The 24245-nt window shown below is 37.6% G+C and overlaps 1 protein-coding gene across 3 annotated transcripts in view; it reads right to left on the bottom strand.

The window, feature by feature from the left end:
• Positions 1-23420, bottom strand: part of LINGO2 (leucine rich repeat and Ig domain containing 2) — a 479491-nt gene extending 456071 nt beyond the window's left edge. For all 3 annotated transcript variants that reach the window (XR_007907985.1, XM_051809028.1, XM_051809029.1), the window contains exon 1: positions 23324-23420. The gene's annotated coding sequence lies outside the window, so the exon portion shown is untranslated. The remainder of the gene's footprint in view (positions 1-23323) is intronic.
• Positions 23421-24245: the final 825 nt, after the last annotated feature.

Raw genomic sequence — 24245 nt, 5'->3', positions numbered from 1 at the left:
TTACACGAACACCAGGAAGAAGGAGGATGACCAACTTCCCAGTTTTGTTTTCTTGATACCTCTAAGGCAATTACTTCTAACTGAAAATAAAAAGCATTTTATTTCCCCCCTAAAGAAATTATTCTGTACAAATTAAAACAACTACTACAAAGTGAGGTCCCTAAAAAAGCCCCAATTGCCAAATCAAAGATTCTACTAAAACTACTGCTAATAGCACAACAATATTGAAGAGAGAATATGTCACCACATTGTGAGCAGAAATCAGAGCTGCATAGTGCATGCAAAGGCAAACCTGCTTATAATTTAAGGCAATAATGAAATAGTAGAGTAGCCAACACAAAACTTCCTTTAATAATATCTTCATGTTTATCACAGTCAATAAAATTTTTCACCAGACTTTTAAGTAATTAATGGAGAACAGGAAGGAGAACTAAATGCTTTCATACTTGTGCCTTAGTTTGCTTTTTCACTCTATTGGTTTAACTGTTACAGCAAGTCAAGCCCTTATTTCTTGTCTTGCCTATACCAGTAAGAGAGAATAAATACTTCTTGGCCTTCTGAACTCATTTAAGGACTTATTATAGTAGCTGAAATAATATATTCCACCCATGTTCTTGAGTGTGAATTTAAAATGATTGAAAATGAATGTTCATTTTGAGATGTCCTTTAACTGCTTCCCAAGCTGTGTATTTTCCCCATATATTATTTAATAACATGTTTACCTCCAGAAACCTCAAGAACAGTAACATATTTTTGATGAAGAGGATCTGCATATTTACATGTCCAAATTTAACTTTCAAAATCAGTGTGTGTGCAAAATTAGTAACGCAGCGTATACCTTTTACCTACTTTTAAGTGGCTCAGACTATTCCCATGAGATTCAATGACCCAAGAACAGATACATGATAAGATTTTATGATCACAACATGCAGCACTGACCTCTTTGCCTATATTCGAACAGGCATGAAAGGAGCTACATGACTGTGCAAAGTCAATGTCATTACAAAACAACAATTTCTTCTTGCTAGATCTGTCTCATCTCAATTAAAAGGGTTAGAACACTGATTTGCACTGTGAATTTATTCTGGACAGTTGCCCAGGTTAAGTAAACTATGCAAATGCCATTGCTAAGGTTTGTCAGAGTGGTTAGTCTCGTCTGTCACTCAAACAAGGTAAGTGGCTTACATTAAACCAAACATCATCAGCAGCAGACAGTTCTCCGTGATACAACAGGAAAAGGAAAGAAGAGCAACTGATAGAGAAAGAAACATAAAACAGGTCTCAGTGTTGTTGAAATCTTCAACTTGCTAAAGAATTCATAGAAGCTATTCTTACTCTCAATACCTGAGGCCCAAGCCTGCTCACATAGACAATTCACAACTAACTAAAGAAAAAATGTTTAAAATTAGGAATTTAATTATCTACCCAAAGGAACACCATGTTACATCAACCTAAATATCTTCAACACAAAAAAAGAATATCACTGTTCTTTAGGAACAATATATACACACAGACATTCTTTGACACACACACACAGACAAAAAAAAATAAAGTCAATTAAAAATAAATATTATAGAAAGAAAAAGTGCTCACAAAGCATCTTTCTTGAGTGGTATCATTTCCACTACACATTTATTAGGCAGTCCAAAATCTCCCAGTGCAAATTACACTACACAAACACTGGCTTTCATATTAGCTGATCTCTGAGGTCTCATTTATGCAGTGGGCAATGATGTACATGACAACATGTTTTTTGCACATTGAATCTCAGGGAGCTTTTTCTTTTTCCCTGTTTAATACTACATCTTTTTTTCCACAAAGCCCTGCACAATTCTATTTTATTGATCTTGTTTTCAAATGCTCTGGACATTTTTACACACCCCTGACATCAAATATGACAGACTTGAAGCAGAAAATACAACAAAGTAGAAAAAATATTGTGCCACAACTATATTCCATCACAAGATACATTTGTTAGAATCTAGTTGTTTTCAGCTGGGAGGTTCACTTTGGAGACAAAAGGAAAATATGTTCTGACAATGTCAAAATTATTCTGCTTCCAAATTACCTCTCCCTTCAAATTCTGCTTATATTAATTTATATTATAATGACATATGAAAACATGAAGATGAAATAGAAACAAAAGACAAAGTAAAACATTTTGGATCAACTGTTATTGATTCATTTTTAGTTGTCCCCTGGAAAATAGCCAGTTGAGGAAAACTGGGTTTATTTGGAAGGAAATCAAATATCTCAATTTGAAGTTGTCAGATAGAACATATCATTCTGGAGCATTACTGGATGGTACAGCTGAATCCACAAATAAAGAGTGAGCATTAGGTCTCCAAGAGCACACTCTTTCACTCAATACAAACAAATTCATGTCTAGCAAGAAGCAGTAACAGATTTCACTTTCTAAATCTCTATGCAAACTAGGATTTTAATCTTTAAATTTGTTTTAATGTCCTTTTCTTAGGGAAAGAAGCCATAAAACATTTTTTATAGAAATCTGAAAAACCCCAGTGCCTTCCTCTTGCACTGCATGCACCCTACTGCAGATCACATTTCAGAATCTGGTCTTCAGTTTACTGTTCCCAACACGAACTACAAAATAAACCAAGTGTCTTGAATTGCAAAAATGAATGTCTATTTTCCACTGTCAGACAACAAAGATGTGTCAGTTTACTTCAGAAGACAACACAGCACAGTATATCTCCTTAATTTATTACTTCCTTAGAGTCTGTGTAATAGACAACAATGTGGTATTGGCAAAGATGGTAATTTAATTCTCAAGATAAAGTCTCATACATCTCGTTTTTAATATTTACAAATTATTTTCTACTTTCCTTATTTTCTAAGTCAGGTTCCCTCTGCTTTTAGGATTCTTTTTTTTTCCTAATAAATCATCTGGATAAAACATACATGTTATGTTCATTTATCATGGATTTTGGGGTTCCGATTAAATAATGCAGTTGAAATCTTCGGAAGAAATTTAAACTGAAATCCTAAACACTTAGATGCACAGTAAGATGCAAAAGCAATTTAATTTCAGAATTTGTGAAAACTAAAGAGTTTAAAAGCTTTCAAGAATATAAGGTCATCTAGTACCTGTGAAACTGCATGCTGTTCTTGGAAACAGTGTGCTCCTGCAGCCAGTTACAAGCATACTTATAGTTCATTCTTCTTGAAGAATCTGAGGCTGTCTCCTCTCTGAGCGGATGATGTACACTCACCATTAACTCTCTTTCTATCACTCCCACCTTGCACAGAGTGGAATAATCATACCATTCTCATTTGTTTCTTGACCTTTCGGTGGGAGTTGGTTGGTTGTTGTTTGCTGTTGGATATTTTGTTTGTTGTTTTGTGTGGTTTATTTTTTAACTCAGATGGAGCAAACACACCTGGAAAACTAATAAATAAAAGCTCTACACTTACTTTTAAAAAACTATTGAACATGTCCATAACAGAATAATTGATTTGACCTGTTCTTCATTATATTCCAAGTACATTCATATTCCACTGACATTAGGACAATGATACGCAGATAGTGACCTTACAAAGTCACAGTAGTGAATGCATTTAATGCACAGATATATAATATACCTGGTATATGCTGCTGTAGCAGGATGATAGTATCATCATATCAAGGTGGGGAAGCACCACTACCACAGGACAAACAATTCACATAAGCGAGCCAGCTCGGATGTGTTTTCATGCTGAAAATATACCTTCATATCCACCAGATTTGCTGCCTATACTGTGTGCAGCGCCACACATAAATAATGTCAATGTCACTTACTACCTCATAGGGCTTGAATTCTGGAATGCAAAAACAGAAAATTAAAAACAAAACACAAAATAAAACAAATAAATAAACAAAACAAAACAAAAACCAAACTAAACCCAAACATTACTAAAAGTTTACAAAGGAAAAGTATGTAGCTCTAGGCACACAGGACACCATTAGCAAATCTCAGTTCTGAATGTTAACCCCTTGTCCACTGCTTTCATGGCTCCAAGATCATCTGACCCAGTTTCGTTTTAAGGTTACATGATATGGCACTTCATATGCACCTACAGTAATGCTCACACAGCCTCATGGTCAACAAGACCAAACACTTGGCCTATTTGCAAACCAAACTGATTTAAACAATATTTCTCTTTTTCATTTGGATCAACTCAGTTTGGGTTGGTCAGAGAACTATGCCCTGAGGACTATTTACAGGGAATTCAATTAGAATATTTACTGAACACTGGGTCAAGTCACCCAAGTTCAATTAACTCCTCTAAGTCAGAGGAGAAAGAAGTTTGCTCTTCAATTCTGAAGAACAAACTGAACAAACTCTCTCAGTTGCAGGAAGTAACATGGTAACCCTAAGGAAATGGATGATTACTAAATGTCTAAACATCTAAAATCTGTGCATATTCGACAGTAAAGTCTTTGAAAAAGGGGACTGGTACTAAATCTCTCAAGAAAATCCTCTTCTAAGAGATGTGTTAAAATCTCAGTCTTCTTTCTGGTCTCTGGAACAAGGAATCTCTATTTCTGCCACTGCACATTACAAAAAGGAAGGAATAAGGATAGGGTAGGTACCACACAGAGTGACAGGTCAGATGTTTAAGAATCAAAGCACTTCAAAAGCCTCAACTTAAAAAAAGAAAAACATTTTTTGCCCCATTTTTCAATCAAAGGGTCAATTATCTTTCTTGGAAATGGCCTCAAGATGCGTCAGGGAAGGTTTAGGTGGGATATTAGGAAAAATTTCTTCACTGAAACTGTTTCCACTGTTTCCTGGAACAGGCTGCCCAGGAAAGTGGTTGAGTCACCCACCATTCATGAAGGCATTTGAAAAATGCGCAGATGTGGCACTTAGGGACATGGTTTAGCCCTGGACTTGGCAGTACTCATTTAATGGCTGGACTCAATGATCTTAGAGGTTTTTTAGAACCTAAAAGATTCTATGGCTCTACTACAGCGATATGTCAAAGTAACATGCTGTTCTTAGCTTCAGCATCCAACAGTGAAAAGTTCTGGTGTCAATCTCTGGACTAAGAATGGGATTACTTAATTCCTTTTTTAGATAGTTTATGGCAGTCTTTAAGAACCAAATACCTTAAACGAGGTAATTATCTGCCTCCCATATAACTCAGACTCATGATGTGTGACTTAGAAACCTCAAATATTGACAGCCTGTGTGACTGGTGCCTAACCTAACAATGCAGGGAAGTTGGAAACAATAGGAACAGCCAACTATAGATAATGAGGGGTAAAGAAGGTAACTGGGAGAGAAAGACTGCTAGAAGTAAGCTTTTCTATTAGGAACACTATTCATACTGTACCATGTGAAAGGAAACCCACAGGAATTTACCTTCAAGCATCTGCCAGTGGGACAGGAGCCTGTTGGATTTGTCATGCAAAGTAAGAGCTTAGAAACAAAACGATCAACATACAGTGTCACTGACAATCTTTGGTTGACAACCTGAAGAGACAGATTCGTCAAATATGTCCACGTTTACCTGCCTTTCTAGAAATTCAACTCTATCTATTATTGATTTCAACTGCACTTATTTGGCAGCCACACCTGTTCCTCAGTATCCAGAATCTAATAACACCATTACTCAGCATCCCTTAAGACACTTAAGTAATCCAGCAGTATCACAGAAATGCTGCCTTAATGGCAAAGATAAGAGATAAAGACTTAACCCTTCACCTGAATGTCATGCTGAAACTGTCTTCTTTTTTTCTTTTTTTTTTTTTTTTTAAGTTCCTTTCATTTCCAAAAGAAAATACTGATCAATTCTGGAACAGCCTTGAATGACTTTGTGACTAACCCTAACTGTTGATGACTTCCCTTTGTAAAAATTTCTGAATGAATTTATATGTTTCCTGACATGTGGGGGTTTTTTAATTTACTTTAAAAGGTAAATGAAAAAATATAATTTCACAGTCTCTTTTTGAAGACAAAAGACAGTGTTTCATTTGAATAATATTTAAGCAAAATGCTGTGGCTGCTTTGGACACAAAATCATCAACTGAACTCAGTTCAAACTGTATTTGGGGTAAATAACTTATTTTTCCTAGAAATTTTGTTCACATGAAAATAAAAGGTAATGGCACATAATGTATCAAGGTAACTTGCATGCAACACCAGAAAGTGATTTCAAATCTACTGTTAGCTGTAAAACACAGAGTTCATATATCTTATTTGGTTTTGCCTATTAGTTCTTACATCACACTGACAGAAGAAGTGAACATTGATTAAATGTTCACAACACCATACAAAGTTTTACACTCGTAAGCCAATTTTTTGTCTCATAGAAATCACATCATCACTTACAGCAAAGTTCTAAACAAAAATTCCCCTAGGAATCTGTAGGTTCCAGCCCTACTTTTTTTTTTTTTTTAACCTGAAACACATTTTGATTCCTTGGGCAGAAGCAAGAGTGATTCAGTCACTTTCATACTGAATTGAAAACTGCACTGAAGAAAGAATACAATTTTCCTGGCATGAGAGTTTTCAAACCAGTCCCTTTTGCAGAGATCTATAGAAAGGTCTGTCCTCCAAAATCAGCATCTTGTGGTGACAAAAAGTTACTAAACCTCCTGTTCAGTAACAGTAGCAAAAAATAAAAGTAGTTCAAACAACATGTTGAAAAAAAAGCACTGTGAAACAAGAGGTTGTTATGTTTACTGGGAATAAGATCCATTTTATAAATTTTATTTTGTAGAGGCCTTACTTCTTGTGTGAGTACGTACATTCCTCCTGGGAAAAAATAGCACAGTTATATCAAAACACACCCAAGCAAAGTTTGTAATTATTAAACAATTTGGGTTACATCAGGACAAAAAGGAGTATCCCAAGCTGAAAAAGGTAACACAGAGTGGGGCTTACATGGAAACGAAAGACAAAATCAAAAGTTCATCTGTGACATTAAGTTTAGGAAAGAGCTGAAAACCACATGTAATGCCTTTTTGTAATGATTGAACATTTCCAAAGTTAAACGCTTCATGGATTTTCCACTAATAATACGAACAAGCTCTCATGTTAGATGAAAGCAGGAATGCTATTAAATAATTGAGTGCATCTTGAGCTGGTTTACACGATCGTTTTAATACAATAGTTTGTACCACTTGAGTGGCTGCTCGAGTCCAGCTGAATTACAGCAGTATTTCAATACACAGCCTGTTTAAGTGAAGTAAAATAAAAACACAGTAGCATTACTTACAAAGTCCTCCTTGGGTATTTTCCTTTAAATAATTAAAAAGAAAAAAAGAAGGAGGAATTCAATCACTACTTGCAATTTTCAGTACTACTTATTTACACTTCTATTCAAGTATTTATCTGCCAATCTGACATGCTAGTCTACCTCCTTCCAAGGACTCCCTTCAGCAATTCCTTCCTTCCCTCATTAGGTAACAGGTATCTTTCAGATAAGAGTGTCTTCTGGAATTCTTTATATTGTGCCTATCTAGAAGACCTGCAAAAATGTTTTTCAGTCCAACGTTATTGTGAGGTTAATTGCTAAAAACCAAATAGCTAAAAGATATCCGTTGTTATAATTATTGTTCAATAAATCTTTTATTTCCACATAGGGAATATCCATTTTTCTTTCTTAGTGATTTGCTATGACAGCAGTAAAAAATTCATGTTCCTAAAATAAAAATAAAAGTTCTCCAAGAAATCTTAAATTTCTTAACAAAAATAAGAGAATGTTCTTATGAATATGTATACATGTGGTTCTTAAAAACTCTAACTTCTGTTTTGCCATATCCAAGAAAGTAGTGTGTAAAGAAGGGATAGGTTATTCACTAGTAATTAAGATAATGTGGTCTTATTTTAATTTCAAAAAGAAAAGAACCTACCCACCTTAGAACACTCTTTAATTGTTTTCCTTGTAATACAATCTGTAAGTGCTGAGTTTACATACCTAACATTCATAATTGGTTTACACACGTTAATTCACAGAAAAAGACCCAGAGTCTGGTAATCTGGGGAAATATGGCTGTTCCTTTGGAAGAGTTTCCTTTTCCTAAAACATCTGTAAAATGACATCTTGGGTCTGAGTTTTACCTGGTTTCCGAGATCCCTGAGACCAGCATGTTAGGGCCTGGTAAGAACAGCATTGTTCCTTCCCTGTTCTTACAGTTTAAAAAATACTCAGGAAAAGCAACAAAACCCAAACATGCTGAGTGTAGCACAGGCCTGTACTGTAAAAAACTTCTTGTAACAAATTGACTGCCAAGACTTTTACTGATTGTCAAAGATTCAGCTTTGACAAAGCATCTGTAGAGATAGGTTCACAAAATTACTACTACAACAAAAAAACCCCAGGTAGTATAACACAAAAGCAAGGTGCTTATTCAGTACAATTTAGCCTACTCATTTGAAACAATTTGGTTAAGCCCCTGAGACTTATATAAAGCCCAGCTTCATTATACTGATATAAAGCACAGCTTCATTAGATGGACTAATTCCTGTGATATAGTAAGCATAAATTAATCATGTTTGAAATTCCAGGTTACTGTGCAATGTACTAAGTACGAACTATTGGAAAGCTCATCAAAACTCTCTAAGATATGTTTAAGTGTTCTTGTAATGTACCAAGCTATATACCATTTCATATGGTTCACCATTAAAAGCATTTGTATTTAGCTTATATAACAAAACTGCAAGGTTTTCTACAGCTTCGTAATGTTACATTCTATAAAGCAGTAACTGTCCATGGTAACTTAAAAGATTTGACAAGTGCATTTGTAAAGTTCTAGCTACAATCACTGTACATACAAAACTGCAAAATATTTTTAGATTGACTGCAGTCATGGGGTGCAGAGTAGAAGGATGCTCTGCCTCAGCAGGGGTAAAATAGTTCAAGTTTTACCCTATTTTGCAAAAGTTGTCAGTGGTCAACCAAGGAAGGACGGTCACATTGCTTTTGGTATTGAAGAGTGAGACCACCCTGACTCATCAGTTGCAAAGCCAAACACTCTGAGGATGTGAAGAACAGTGTGCTTCCCGAAGGAAACCTGCACAGATGAGGTGCGGCAGACAAAATTCCTGACAACAGAACCAACAAGGGATAGCAGTGATGACTTATCTAAAGCTGCCGAGCTGACACAGCTGATCTGGAGGCATTTGACTGACAGTCAATCACTTTATAATATAGAAGCCCAGTTCCACTTTTTAATGGGAGGGTCTTCTAACACACACCTTCTTCGAGTGTGTGTGGAGATTCCTCCCTTGAGTGGGGACATCCCTCAAAGTTACTCCTCCAGGTGGAGTGAAAGAGCTATGCTCACTGTCATTGGTATGAGTGAGTAACATCAATCTCTAGTTAGTAAGTATTTTGCTAGCTTTAATATAATTGCTTCAATATTGCTTCAAAAATAGTTCGCTATACTAGTAGTTATAAGTGTTTGTACTCTGTAGCTAATAATTCTGAATAATGTCTTTTAGTCTAATAATTAACATGATCATCAATGTAAATAAATTATTTATTTTTTCCTTGTAAATACATGTTTAGCCATTCTTATTCCTGTGGGACAAAGTCATATAAAGGCTTAATTACATCTACACAATCCTTTAAACCTAAACAATTGACCAAGTCTGTGACTGGGATTGGATCCAGCTGCATCTAGACTCCTCTCTGAGAAACAGTTAAGAAAGTAAGGGGGTCCTTTCTGAGCCTTATGACTCAATGGTAGGGTCTGTCCAAAAAACCTTGTTAGAAGCTGCCTCTCCTTCAGCTACACAGTTAAAATTAACCTCTTCTCTTCCGAATCTCTGAGTATGTCATTTCCGCAGAGTGCACAAGTTTTTTAATTGGTCCAGTATCCAAAACACCACGTCTGGGGCAGAGTATTACCAGCCCCAGAGGGAAATGTTTTTTCCAAACCACCACAATTTTATATATAAATACACCCTATCCTCATAGGAAGAATAGCTCCAAATTACTGTTGTGACTGTAACGCTATTTACACTGCAAAGTAATGGTTTCATAACTGTGCACATGTTCAGAAATGAACTTTGCCACTTTTTATTTTTCATTTTTAAATCCTAATATCGATTGTGAAACAAAATAGCCAGTTTTCAGTAATTTTGAAATAAAAACCAGGAAATACCTGAAATTTCCACACTCTTCTAGGACCTTGTAAATAACCATTACCGCATATTTTCTAAGTAATTGGATTACTACTTGATCAAAGAACAAAACAAGAGGTCATTTTAAAAAAAAAAATTTTCTAGTTTTTTTTTTCCCCAGATTTTTATTAAGAGAGGGTCCTTATTGTTCAGAAGCTTTCTACAAGGAACTGAAGGCAGAAATGTGGCAGTTGCATTTTCCAACCACAGAGAGTATAAAACAGTTGTCTGTTCTTTTATATCTACAACTGAAAGCAAGGCAGTGAGGGGAGTCAGGGAAGGAGACTTAGTTTGACTCAAGTCAAGTCGAGACAGAACAGCCTTAGGCATAGCAGTGTTACTCTGTGTTACTGAAATCACTTTCCTAGCACTATAAGAAAGTGACTAATTTTAAGACATTTTTTCATTACAGTGCAGTCTATATGACAGTTTCTTGTATAATTCAGTTGCAGTTTGTTCAGCTTCTCCTAAGATATTCACCAGTTCAGTGAATTGTACTCAGAAATTAATAAAGAATGAGGTTCAGATTCCAACCACTGGTGAGACATACTTGTAAACAGGACTCCTTACTCAGGTGCTGGTGAACAGTTTCCCCACTACAATATAAGCAAAGCCCACAAATTTAATTCTTTAAACAAAGCAGCAAACTTGGAAATCAGACACAAAAATATTGTTATAAAAAACAGCAGGTGATAAAAGTCAGGAAGTATTCCTGTACTCATGTGCCTATATCAAACACTTGGTTGCAGGATGAAGACATTAACAGTCTCATTATCCAGGGCAAATAACTCTTCAACCTCGATCTTCCAATTTAAAGCTAGCATCACTACTGCCTCATCCTGCATTCTACTCGAATCTGAAACTGCTAATTAAAATCATATATAAACTGATATCCTCTTGAGCAGACTATTACTATGCCAACACCAAACTCGGGCCTCCAGAATCTTCACAACAAAAATGATGGACTATGAAATAAATTAGATTTTATGAGTTTCTTTGGCAACCCTTCAAAAAGTTCCAAAATTATTAGTGGATAACTTCTGCAAAATTCATTTTCATTTAGCTCTCTCTAAAGCAAGTTACCATCACCAAAACCAAATTTGCAGATTATTTAAAATGATAATTTCATAAGAGTAACCACACTAAGTAAATGCATAATAACATGTATATCTTCATTTTTGGAAGTAATTTCATTTCATTTTTGCTATTAAAAAAAAAAAAAGGCCAATTGTTGAAAAGCAATTAATACAATAACATCAACATTTTCTGTCAAAGAATTTATAATTTTGTCTTCTAAAAACACTTTCTGAAAATCTTGGGCTAACTACCGTTGCCTTTATGTAAATACAATTTTAAAAGAATAGCACTTAAAATTGCCAAGCTGGAAAAAAGGCTTTCATTTAAAACTTCACAATCTTTATGCTACACAGTGTGAACACATGGGAGTGTAAATTTAATTTTCATCAAAAGCTAGACTGGTAAACTCTTTCTCTGGAAATAGACCCCAAAAGTCACATGCACAGCTCCAACTACCATCATAATTCCAAAGGGTAGAATCCTTTGCAAATGACAAGCTCAAAAATTAGGGTTTAATTCTTTAATCATTCAAAAATTGACAACAGAAAATGCCTACTGGCTGCCACTGCTGACAGTATTGGCACCTACTCTTGAAAGAATTCCACAGTGAGTTTGATATTAAGAGAATCTCATTCAACTTCAAGTTAAAAAATGCCTTGCAGTACTTCCAGACAGAAGAACTGAAGACATTCCTGAGACAGCTTTACTGGAGATAAAAAGGAGTTCCATTTATATGCAGCCATTAGACATACGTACTCTTTTCATACTGTTCTTCAAACAAATAAGGAACCCCATTGTGCCAGAGTGCCATAATAACAAAACAACAAAATCCAGGAGTAAAACAGACCAATGCACAGACCAAAACAGACCAAACACAACCAGTGTTGTGTTTTAAGACACAACCCTTTACAGAAGTCCTACAAAACTTTATTACCACAGCACATTTAATTTTAGTAATAGACTCAATGATGGTACTCTAAACTCAGAAAATATGCCACACACAAACAACAGCTCCTGCTTTCTTGTTTTGTCAGGGTGTTGTTGCTGATGGTTTTAGGTGCACTAGACTCTTTAGCTTTGTAGTTCCTGCCTAGTAACTGTCTTGATGCTGCAATGATGTCCTAAGTACACTTTTGACCTGGGGGTAGAGTTGTTAAAGCAGTCTATTCACAGAAGTTTGTTGCATAAACAGCATCAGCCATACAACTTGCTAGCCCTTCAGTGACAGAAGGGATTAAGATGTCTCCCATCTTCTTGTTCCTTATGTACTTGGCTAAAGACTGCATTGACTGTATTGACAATGGAGCAGTTTGAGATTAGAAAAGCTAGAATTGCCAGCTAGCAAGTTCAGGATTACATGATCATTTTCCTGCCAAGAAATAAAAGATAGACTTAACATGCTGACTTACAGCTGGCAAAGATACCAGAAACACAGAAATTGAAGAGCGTTTTTATTACAGTTTTTTTTGTCTGACATTTCCTATTTACTACTTCTGGAACAGAGACTATCAAACAGTATGTTTCTCCTCATGTCAAACACTTAACCAAAACATCAACATGTTCAGGGATTTAACCATCCTGAAAAATTAATTTCATCATTTTTTTTTCCATTTGCCACAAATACCGGACAAATAATACCACAAAATCAGTAACAGTTCATTATGACATGTATCACAGAAGAGAAGGAGTATTTTAAGAAAAGCAAAATGCAACAACTCAAAAAGACCATAGAGCAGTGCCATCTAGTGATTGCCACCATAAATAAAAAAAAAAAGTTTGCATTAATATGTAATGCAAACAGAGTAAGTATTATCAATAACTGAGCTTCATTCCTGTCTTACTTTATGAGGCAAAACATTTGTGAAACAGGCTGCAAAGGAAATAATGAGTTATATCAGAGGTCATGCACTTACCATTTCAAGGGATCTCTGCACTTGCATTTCAAAGCAAAAATTTTACTGGTAGATTCACAGGAAGAATCTACCATCACTCCTAACTGTGAAGTGTTAGGAAGGAGTTAATATTTTCAGTACTCTGTGAGTAACAGAGAAGAAGTATCAGTGAGCAGTATCTCTGTTGTTACCATTGGAGGATGTACTGATAATTTTTAAATGAAATTAAACTACAGGTGAAACAGGAAGGTACATAGTTCATATATAGGTCTAAATTATTTTCCTGACAGCTGCAGAAAATAGTCTATTGAACTCAGAGTGAACCCTGACCATAAATATTTTAAATATTGGATTGCTTATATAAAATATCTTATCCAAGCACAGGAGATAATAAAAAAATCAGAAATAATGATTATTTTTTAGTTTATTAAATATTTAATGATCAGCACCTGATCTTCAAATATTTTTGGTGTGTTTTTTTTCTAGAGTAGCTAAGTAACAACTACAAATCTCTGAAATATTATTTTGGAACTCAGATTTCAAAATGGTACAAAAATGCATGCAAAATTGGGCACAAATCCTTTGAAATGGACATCAGCTTGTATTATGAGATGAGTAACAGGTCACTTTTGCAAGTGTGAACATAGAATCATATAGCAGAAGTTTCAAAAGAACTTGAAGTTATATACCTATAAATTTATGTACCTATAAATTACTGTAAATTTCAGTGGGCCTTAGTATTCTAAACCCTTCTAGTGAGTTCAAAATGTAATTGCTCTAATTTAAATCAACAAAAAGGACCATACTATTACGTACATATTACAGGTTTACTTTCTGCAGTTTTCTGTTTGCTTCAGAAAGACCGAGCAAACAGTAAATTATAAAGTTTTGTTAGCTACATAGCTCATATGTAACAAAATGTACTGGTAACTTGTCATGGGCCCAAAGCCATTACATAATTTTCAGAGTTATTCACAATTTCAAATCAGAGATATGATCATATTGCCTTACAGCAGAGCAGGTTCTCTTTTGATAGCTGCTGAAGAAAGCATATACTGTAAACTGACTTTGCATGTCTGACACCATCTTTGAAGAGGCTTCAGAAATTTCTAGATATGTCTTATTTCAGTATCTCTTTATTCTCCTTTTCTACCTTCATGCTGATCCAAAGATGTGACCAGAGTGAAAGTACTTGAAGAAAATAATAATGAAATCTCTTTCAATCAAAAGTAGAAAATTTTAAAAATATACCAGTTATCTGCACATCCTCCTCTCTAACATACTGGTACTTTTTCACAGTACTACATACTGTGCTTTTTCACATGTCCGGAAAGCATAAGAAATATTACTAGTACCAAGAGAAACACCATACAGTTAAGATGAATATAATTAAAGTAGAAATGTAAGCTCTTGAGATATTACAGGTACTTATTTATTGTCCTTCCTTATATTGTTAATACCCAGCTAGAATAAAACTGTTACCTTGATTAAACATATAAGTATAAATTCCAGCAGCCATGGACATGATACAGGTTCCTTATATTTTTACAGAATACCTACAATGATGAAGATTGATTTTTCTATATGAAATATCTCCTTACTTCCAGTAAAACTCCATTCTCCAACTAAATGACAGTGTCTTTCAACTGCAAACTAAGCAATAGCTTCATTACTTTATAAAAGGTAACAGTGAAAAAAAGCCATTATTTTTAGATGCACCAAATATTCAGTACTGTTACCCTAATATAAGAGCAATGAACAGTTGGAATCTGGTAGCTGTTAAACCTAACCAAATCTGTTTTCTGCAACTCTCACATATACAAATGAGACAGAATATCTCAAATACTCATAACAAGCTGCTTTAAAGTAAAATCAAGCAATACTAAGCAGAAGTAAAGAATTCAGAGTGGGTTATTATATATATTATAATATCAAGATGGTGTATTGCTACAACATACTAAATGGTTATAACCAGATGCTAATGTAAGCATTTGGAGGCTACTGTCTTCCCACACTGCAAAGTAATATCTCAACGGCTTTTAAGCAAAGCCATGAAGAGTAGCATGTACTGGTCAAACAGCCAGGTAACAAAGTAAACTGCTTCAGCAGAAAAGCTAAAACCCCCAAACACAAACAAGTAATTGTGTAAGATGACACAACAGAAAAGATTTTTTAAATTGTATTCAGAACATGCATTCTTTTTTATTATTATTATTTTAATATTTTCTTGATCTTCTATTGCAATTAAAAAAAAAAAAAGGTCCTGGATATAATACCTCTATATTTTGGGGGAAAACACTATAAATTCTTACTTCTACACTGTTTGGTAAATGAATTATTAATTTAAAAACATTTAGTAATTCAAATTTCTTTACCTATCATATGAGTTTTTGTTTGTCTAATGAGAAAAAAAATTGCAGAAACTAGGAGGTGTATTATTAAATACCCTCATGGTATCTCTACCTTTTTCTTTTCAAAGCTTTGACTTGTTTACGTATATGTAAGATTTTAGTTATCTACATATCACAAGGATTTCTTTTCCCTTTTACTTTTGTTTTCAAAACTACAAAACTGTTCACACAGGAAAAGTCCAAAATAATAACTCAAATAGATCTAAGTAAAATTTTTGTACCCTCCTTATTTTTTTTTTTTTATTCTAATGTACAAAACTTTTTAATTTGTTTTGTAATTGTTTGACAGGAGTAACTTGATGACTTATTTTGCCATCCCCAAGGCATAACACTGCCCAGTACTTAATTACTTCTATATCAAAGTAGAAATTATATCTATCTCTTACAAGAACTAGTTTTCTCAAAGTCCCAAATGACTCCTCTCCTGTAAACTCTATCCCTAAAAGAATAGGAAAGACCTAGTGGCTCAGCACAACTTCCATATTCAGAACATGGTCTGAGAAAACCACAGAAGTGTTGTAAAGTATGATAATGTCAAATTATTTACCTTTTTTTTTTTTAAGAACTCACATGCAACTTTGTTCCTTTAATCAAGCTTTTAATAACAATAAATGAACAGCTTGAAGAAATATTTTATCAGTAAGAGAAGTGTTTGATAGTAAGACTGCAATTGTACACTCACTTTAAGTCATGCTGACAGTGAGAAGGAGGTTAGACTGGACTGTTCCCACTAGCAGATCTGTACACTTGTCTCCCTAAACTGAGCAGCAGTCTTACATCCTCTGCATATGTTCATCTAGATGTTTTGTGATGGTGACTTCACTTAGTTTTCTCAATTACTTCTTTGTGGTCTGACTCTGCTTATTAATTCCTGGCACCATTTTATTCCTAATAATTGGCTATCCTCCAGGTAAGACATAGTATTTAAAAATAAATAACAGATTCAGAAGTCACTCAGATGTTCAGCTATGTATTTCCTTCAGAAATCTTGGAAGGAAGTGATTGCAAGTTTATGATTTACTGTAGTTTAATTCCTACAATTGTTCCACTGCTTTTTATCCTGATACCTCTCTTCACTACCTTTGCAGTATCTTTAAGGTAATTACTTGCTCCTCGTCATCCTTGGAGGCAACAGAAACAAGAATGTCTTGGGTTTTAAGCTTTTGTGAATCTACTTATCTACTTCATAACCTAGTCTAGAAAATTCAGTCCATTTCCAGTTGGAATTAATTCTTGTTTGCACAAAGGTCTGTTTATGCTGTGAGTGCAGAGAAACTTTTATCCTAAATTAAACTGATCCACTCATTTTTTTAAGGCTTTCACTACCCAGCCTGCAATAAATGAACACTTTTTGTTCATGTTTGCCTATAGCACAAATTGCTTCTTTTTCCTGGCAAGGTGTGCCAGTTTACACAGTCAAAAGCTGGCATGAGACAGAGATTTTCTCAACAGCTTTGGCTGGTCCCACTCAGTAGTCCAAAAGAGAAAAAAAAGAAACAAAAAATCAAAATCATTATAAAGCCATACACTAATACAGAACTCTGCATATTCTTCCAGACTACCTCATGTACTGATATAAACATAATGCATTTCTCATTCATTCCTCCCCACATACATATTAATAACACTAAATTTTTCATGGCTTTCTAATCAAAAATCTATTCCTGTTACTACTAGTGAATATATTTTTTTAATAAAATTATAAATATCATCTTATCTTGTATATAATTGTCCTGGTTTGGATAGTTACATACAGCACTGGAGGCATTCATAGCAACCTCTAGAGCAAATCTTGTACTCAAATGTGACAATTAAAGATGAGTGGTTAGTTTTCTGAATCTCTCATCACTTTCTAACACCCTTGTCAGGAATAGCAACATAGTCTCTCCTTTCAGGAGAATTACTGCTATGCCCGGAGAACTGAATCACAATGTTTAAGCATAAGTGCACTTGGTTACTTCTGAGAACAGTCAGATACCTTGATGCTGAGAGGCCACAAGCTTGTCTGGCTCTCTCATTCCCAGTCACACACCATCATTATAGATTCAGCCTCCCCTATTTCTTTCCACTTCAGAAACATGGGATTTTGTCACAAGCAGCCACAAAGTCTGTTTACTGGGGCTGACAGCTGTTCCAGACCCAACTAAGGGTCTGGAAAGTTGCAAAGTCACAATCTTGAAATATTTTTCTTCATTTTTCCTCCAAGACCTACAGGGAAGCAGAATTTCTTCTTCCCAAGGAGCTTGTTTCTCTTCTTATCTCTCTCCTGATGTTATCTGCAGTCTTTATAATGTGACTGCAATGAAAGATAGTTGGGTCTTCACATGTGTCCTCCACACACACACAGGCACACGCACACACACACACACATCTCCTCTCCCTTGCAAATTTTCTCTTATGGGTCATATGATTTGTCCTAAGACAAGAACATGAGGTGGGAATTGCAGGATGAACTCTCTGGATGCTTGCATAACTGATTCATTCCAGAGATGGTGGAGCTGTGACAATTTTGATTGACTTTGATACACATTGGTCTGCAAAAGGCAGCCGTGGGAAAATATCAGTGCTGAGGTCCACGTGTGCTGTAAATGGGAATTTACTCGATGACCTGTCACAGAGGAACATAAACTCTTTTGCTTTAAAGGAAACAGCATCCAGAAAATGCCAAACTGAGGTTTTATTCAAAAGAATCTCTCTTACAAAGGTCTTCACAGCCAGTATCTACTGCTATTCCACAAAGACTTCACCAAAACACAAGTTGAGATGCAATTATGAATTACAGCAATCAAGAGATAAATACCATTTGATGAAAACTTTGTGTTTTCTCAGAAACAAGATAAAGTGAAGGAAATAACAGGAGGAAAGAGTAACCTGGAAGTTGGAAAGTGAACAGAGCACGACAGTCTATGTAGCTGTCCTGCTCTAAGGCCAGTCTGTTTGGTTTCTCTAGTGGTGTGATTCCTCTTATTACACTCTCAGTTACAAGGAAACTGCCAAGAGAAGGGACTCCAGTGAAATCTCACTCTTTCCTAGAGATGGGGCTCTGCATTTGTACAGCTCAAGGATGGCCTTTGCCTTGCTTCAGTAAATGCCACCCCATGGCTCTTACAAGTTTTCAACACTGAAGATAGTTATACTTAAAATTATTGGGAGCTGGGGGGGAGAAGAAATGAGGGGTGTGAAGTCCTGTTAAGTTTCTATAATCTGAACTAGTGACCACTGGTTGCTCCTAAGCATTAAACTTGAATATCAAAGAAAATGTAATTTTTTACACTATAACTTGAAACATAAAAAGTAAGAGTTAAGATCTCTTACCTATAGTTTTACAGGATACATCTGATTTTTTACCATTAAAAAGAATCTTTCTTCACCTGAAGAATAATGGCTTTAAGAAGGCATGCAGTTTTTATAAAATAAAAGGTAAAAATAGAACATACATTGATTAAAAGTTATAAAATATTAATCACAGCTACTGTTGAATAAATCCTAGCTAAACAAAAAGAAATAGGACTGTAGAATAATTATTCTTCTTCATTATAACCAAAGGACAGGCAGTTTGCAGTTAATCAAACAAATTCCACAATAGAAATCTTTATGCAGAAACATCTTTCTACTGAAGATAATTCTGTTTATTCTATTTAAATAAATTATAGTTTTATTTTCAGTGATGATAAAATTTTGCTATTATTTACTATTATTTTACCTTTCTTTCTTTCATTGCAACTTTAATTTTGAGATCGACAGCTAATAACTTATGTTGCTTTATTTGTCAAACTAAAACTCAATTTTCTCAGTTCTCTTTCCTTTTAGAAAATGTAATTGGTCCATCAGATGAAAATTCACATGCCCATTTCCTTCAGATACATTTAGTCTTCTGAAAAATTTTTTTAAAAAACATTCCCTACTTTGACTATACCACTTAAAATCCACCAACTCACATATAATTTGGCATTTCCTTGTAATGCAAAACTAGAAGGAATTTCTTGCCTACTACGAAGGCAATAAGAAAAATATTAGCTGAAGTGCTGCTCAACAGTAAGAAGCAGTTTAAAATATTTCCGCCTTAAATAAAGCATTAGTTTCAATGCACCCTTATTTCTATTTGTATGTAATTAAGAGTATTTCTGGAAGATGAGTTAAACACTTCACTAATTCCAACTCACAGAAAAGATGTTCACTAATATTCACACTGACCTAATAGGACTTTCATAATAATAATCAAGCTGAAAACAGAAATGGTATATCAATATATAAGAAGACTTGCCTACAGTCTGCTGATATAAATATCTACTTTCAATTTCAAAGGGAGTGAGACGTTAGATTTTAATCAAATAACAACTCTCATCAGGATGATTATAAATAATCTCATGAACTCCTGCTTCACAGGATAGTTGCTGAGAGGAAAAAAAAAAGAAAACAAAAAAAAGAAAACAAACAAACAAACAAAAACCAGAAAATGGGCCACCAAAATGTCATTATACAACACTGATGACAGTTTATCTTCTATGCTTCCTCCCGCCACAGATTTTCATCACTAAGAAATGGAATTGTCCCCAGGAATAAAAAGGCTTATGAGACAGCAAGCAATTCAAACATGAACTCCACTGAGCATATCTCATGGGAATAATATTGATATCTCAGCACAGAAAACACTGATTGATATACTGCATGTCTTGAGGAGCAATGTCTATAAATTTCAAATATTTCAATTCCACTCTTTACAGAGTTATCTCATTTATTTGAGCATTTTTCTAATGCAACGGAGAAACTACTGTCTCCAGAAAACAAGAAAAAAAATCTTAATTTTATGCTTTCAAATTAGGTGGGAAAAAAAGTTTCTGGCTGAAAATACATGACTTGAAAACATTTTGGAAAATAAACAGTTAAACTAGTCACTGCACTAATTAGAAATGAGTAATAATTTGTAAAGATTCATAATTAGACACAGCTTAACCAAATCAGCCTTATGACACAGGAATGTCAATCAATGACTAATTAGAAATAGAATTTTCTTAAATGTCCTGAATATCTGTACAAAATGTGAAGAAAAAGGACAGAGAATCATAATGTACTTAGTACAAGTAATAGTAGCCCAATAAGCTCCTTTGCAATAGGAGAATACAGCAATACGCATACCTAGTGTTGTATAAATTTACTGAAACTGATCCACTCATCCCTCATCTGGATTTTTAATTATCAGCAACAGCTAGAACGAAATCCACCTTCCCACAAAGGACGAGCCAATGAACCAACAGACAGCTACATACAGAGCCTTCAGAACTCCTTAACCTTTTTTCTCTCTTTATTCACTGAGGTTTAGATAGTCAAAATGTATATAAATAAACAAAGCCCCTAAAGACAGACAACAGTCATACTACCACGACTTGTAAAAACCACCACAGGAATCCTCCTAGAATCCTCATCCATATCCTCTCCAAAAACCACACCCACCCTGTGTTTGTGTGATTTGAATGGTCTTAAAACAAGATATGAAAAAGGCACTAACAGATTTTACATTGCTAAACTCAGCACAGAGTCACTAATATTCCAATCTCCAGACTTCCTTAACTGTCTGCATTGAAGGATAATGATACAGCTTCAGAACTACAAAGGGTAAGTTACTTTGGTCTTTTTTTTTTTAACTGCAGGATACCCAAATCCTGGTATTAGTTCACAGTGGCATACCAACATAGTAGTAATCACAGTACTTGTGGACAGCCGCTTAAACTAACAAGCTTCTCTGATACTTTGTATTTCTTCACCTCTTGCTGCTACTACCCAGGATAACATTTCCTCCTAGAGCCCTTTCAGAGAATGCCTGGATTCTAGAACAGTAACAAAAAAATCTGATACTGTTATACTACCAAACCACACTGTTCATATGCATCTGATCACACCTTTGTTGTTCAGTTTACGTAGGTGTTATCCCTACTCTTTCAAGAGGGAATTCAGAGCAGTAAAAACAGTTTTCAGAGATATTCTATTTAACTAAAAGGAACAGTATCACTGTTCTGATGCACATATATTAGCTACTGTCAAAATCACTACTTTTCAAGTAAGAAAAATAAGGCGACACAGTAGCTGGGGAGTCAATCATTTTAAAGTGCTGATCTGAAGAAAAATCTCAAAGCACATTTTTGACTGGGATGTTTACACATATATACATAGTAGGAGTAGGAATATACTGATGTTAGTGCACTCTTCTGTGTGGCCCATTGTATAGCAAAGTAGACCACAAAACAGCTTCACCTCTACAAGGAAGCACTTCCTGGAAAGGGTGTAGCCTCTAATGGAACTGCTGGTGCTTTGATTGTATATGGCAGGAATACTGACCATCTCTTTTAATTTTGTCCTTTCCACTGGAAGGCAGAAGCTCAGCAAAGTGTATTCTTTTATTCTACCTCCTATCATTTTGGTTGTGGTTTGTTTCTTTTTTTTTTTTTTTTCATGTGGAGGCAGCTGTTACAGTTCCTGAACAATGAGTTAAATGCTATATAGTTATTTTAGGGCATATACATCAGTTTGAGATGAAATCTTCTTAACTATACTTTACATTGTAGATCTGTCAATTCCAGATGCGTCACTGTAAAAAGTGGGGTAAGGCTTCAGAACTACTGTGTGCATGCTTTACGGGTTACGGCTTACCTCCCTGAACGCTACAAAACTAATTTTCGCTTCCATTACCTTCATGTTATAGTTCTGACTGAAATAAGGACTGCATGGCTCATTTTCATGACAAAGGCACAAAAAAGGTGTGTGCTCCGTTCTGCCTCCCCCCTTCCCCCAGCACTTGGCAAGCAATGCAAGTTCAGATATGATTTATTTTTGAAACGTTCAGTGTTCAGACGTTTTCCTTTCTATATTAGACGTTTCTCTTTTTAAATGAGAAAGTCTTTTGAAGGAACAGTATTTGAAACAGCAGCACGTACTAAAAAGACCACTGCAGCTCTTTGCTTGGCAAGGAAAGCTATAGGGAGGAAATGCTTAAGAATATTTGATGTTTACTCCAGCAACTATGGAACAGAACTTAAAAAACCTTATAATTTAGACACAAGAGACTGGAGAAATGATAGTTTCTACAGTAGGTAGTTTTCTTGCGGTTATTTTTTTCCCAGGTATGTTCAAGAGCACCTGCATGTACTTCGTTCTCCTTCCTTAAACGGGATCTATTCTGAATTTGCCGTGCAGAAGGTAAAACAGTGTCTTCACCGCACACCACCAACACCAGTCCCCCACTGCCCCCCGCCCCCAAAGCCCCACTTCACTGATGCACGTACTCCAGCGAGCACATCCACCATGCAAGTGGACACAGGTGTGGAAGCATCTCCGCACTGGCGACAAAGGACTATTGTGTTTGTGTCACGTCGCTCGGAACCCGCGGAGGACTCCTGCTCCCATCGCACGGTTTCCAGCCCGACGGGGATTAAGCTCTTCCCCAGGGGAGGTGTGATGCTGGGCACGGCGTCCCGTCCCCCCAGCCCGCGACTGGGGCAGCCCGACACCCTCTCCCCCCACACCGCCCGCTGCCGGGTGGGCAGCGCCGTCCGCCGCGCACCCACAGCGCTGGGGGGGCCGGGACGAAGCCGGGCGGGCGGGCGGGCGGTGGTGGAGGGTCCGCTGCGCCGCGTCCCGCCGGCTCTCGCCCCCCGCAGCCCACTCACCGGGGGGCGCACGGCGGGGCAAGGGGGGCGCAGACCGACGCCGCGGTCTCCTCTTCTCCCCGCAGAGGCTCCCCGAAAGTTACTCTACCCTCACGGGCGGGCTCCCCGTGGCCGCCACCCCCGACGGCACCCCCACCGCTTACCTGGCGGCTGCCTGGGCGCTCCCTCACGGCGAGCGGCGGCGGGGCGCGCCGCAGCCGAGGCTGCCTCTGCCGCCACCTTCACAGCCCCCTCCCGAGGTGAGTGATGCGCGGGGCGGCGGCGGGGAGCGGACGGCGAGCCGTGACATTTAACCGGGCGTCAGCAGGGTCGTGCCGGCCCCTCGGCGCAGGCGGGGGTGCCTCTCCTCCCTGGCGATCACCGCCCTCCTCTCCGCGGGCAGGCTGAGGCGCAGGGCGAAGCCCAGTCCATCCCCGGAGACCCAGACGCAGCGCGCTGCCCGAGCCGCTGGCGGCTCCTTTCCTCTCCTCTCCTCCCGCCTGGCAGTCACCGCTGCCCCTTCCCTGCAGCGAGGGGCGACAGACGCGGCAGCCGCAGCCGGGCGGCGGAGGCGAGGGCTGGGCTGGCCGCCTGCCCCTCGGTGGGGCCAGGCACCAGGGGGACAGCAGCGGGGCGCGGTGGCGGGCGGGCGGGCGAGGCGGCGGCTCCGGCAGCGCGGGGAGGCAGCGCCAGCTCGAGGTGAGGGGGGCGGGCGGTGGGGAGGGGAGGGGGGGCGCGTCTCTGTCAGAGGCGGAGCGGCTCCTTCCGCGCGGCGGCTCACACGCCGGCGAGTCCCGCCGAGGCAGCGGCGGTACCTCGGGGAGGCAGAGCGGTTCTCGGAGCGGCGGCCGTGCCACCCGCGCCCCGGCCGCCGGCGGGCTGCGGAGAGGTGCCCGCGGCCGTACCGCGGGCCGGCTGCCGGCCCTTATTAGCCCTCCCGCGCCGTGAGGAGGGGGCGCGCGTGGCGCCCCCGCAACCCCGCGAGTCGCGGCGCCACCGCCTCCCCGGCGCGGGTGGTGGCGCGGTCCATCCCCCCTGTTTCCACCCCTCCTCCCGCCCCGCCGCTTCCCGGGAAGACCAGGGCGG

Source organism: Manacus candei, unplaced genomic scaffold (genome assembly GCF_025592945.1).
Source record: "Manacus candei isolate 608988 ecotype Guabito, Panama unplaced genomic scaffold, ASM2559294v1 h1tg000074l, whole genome shotgun sequence".
NCBI classification, from domain to species: Eukaryota; Metazoa; Chordata; class Aves; order Passeriformes; family Pipridae; genus Manacus; species Manacus candei.
Note: the sequence above shows the minus strand (reverse complement) of the source record. Positions and strands in the feature narration are given on the sequence as shown.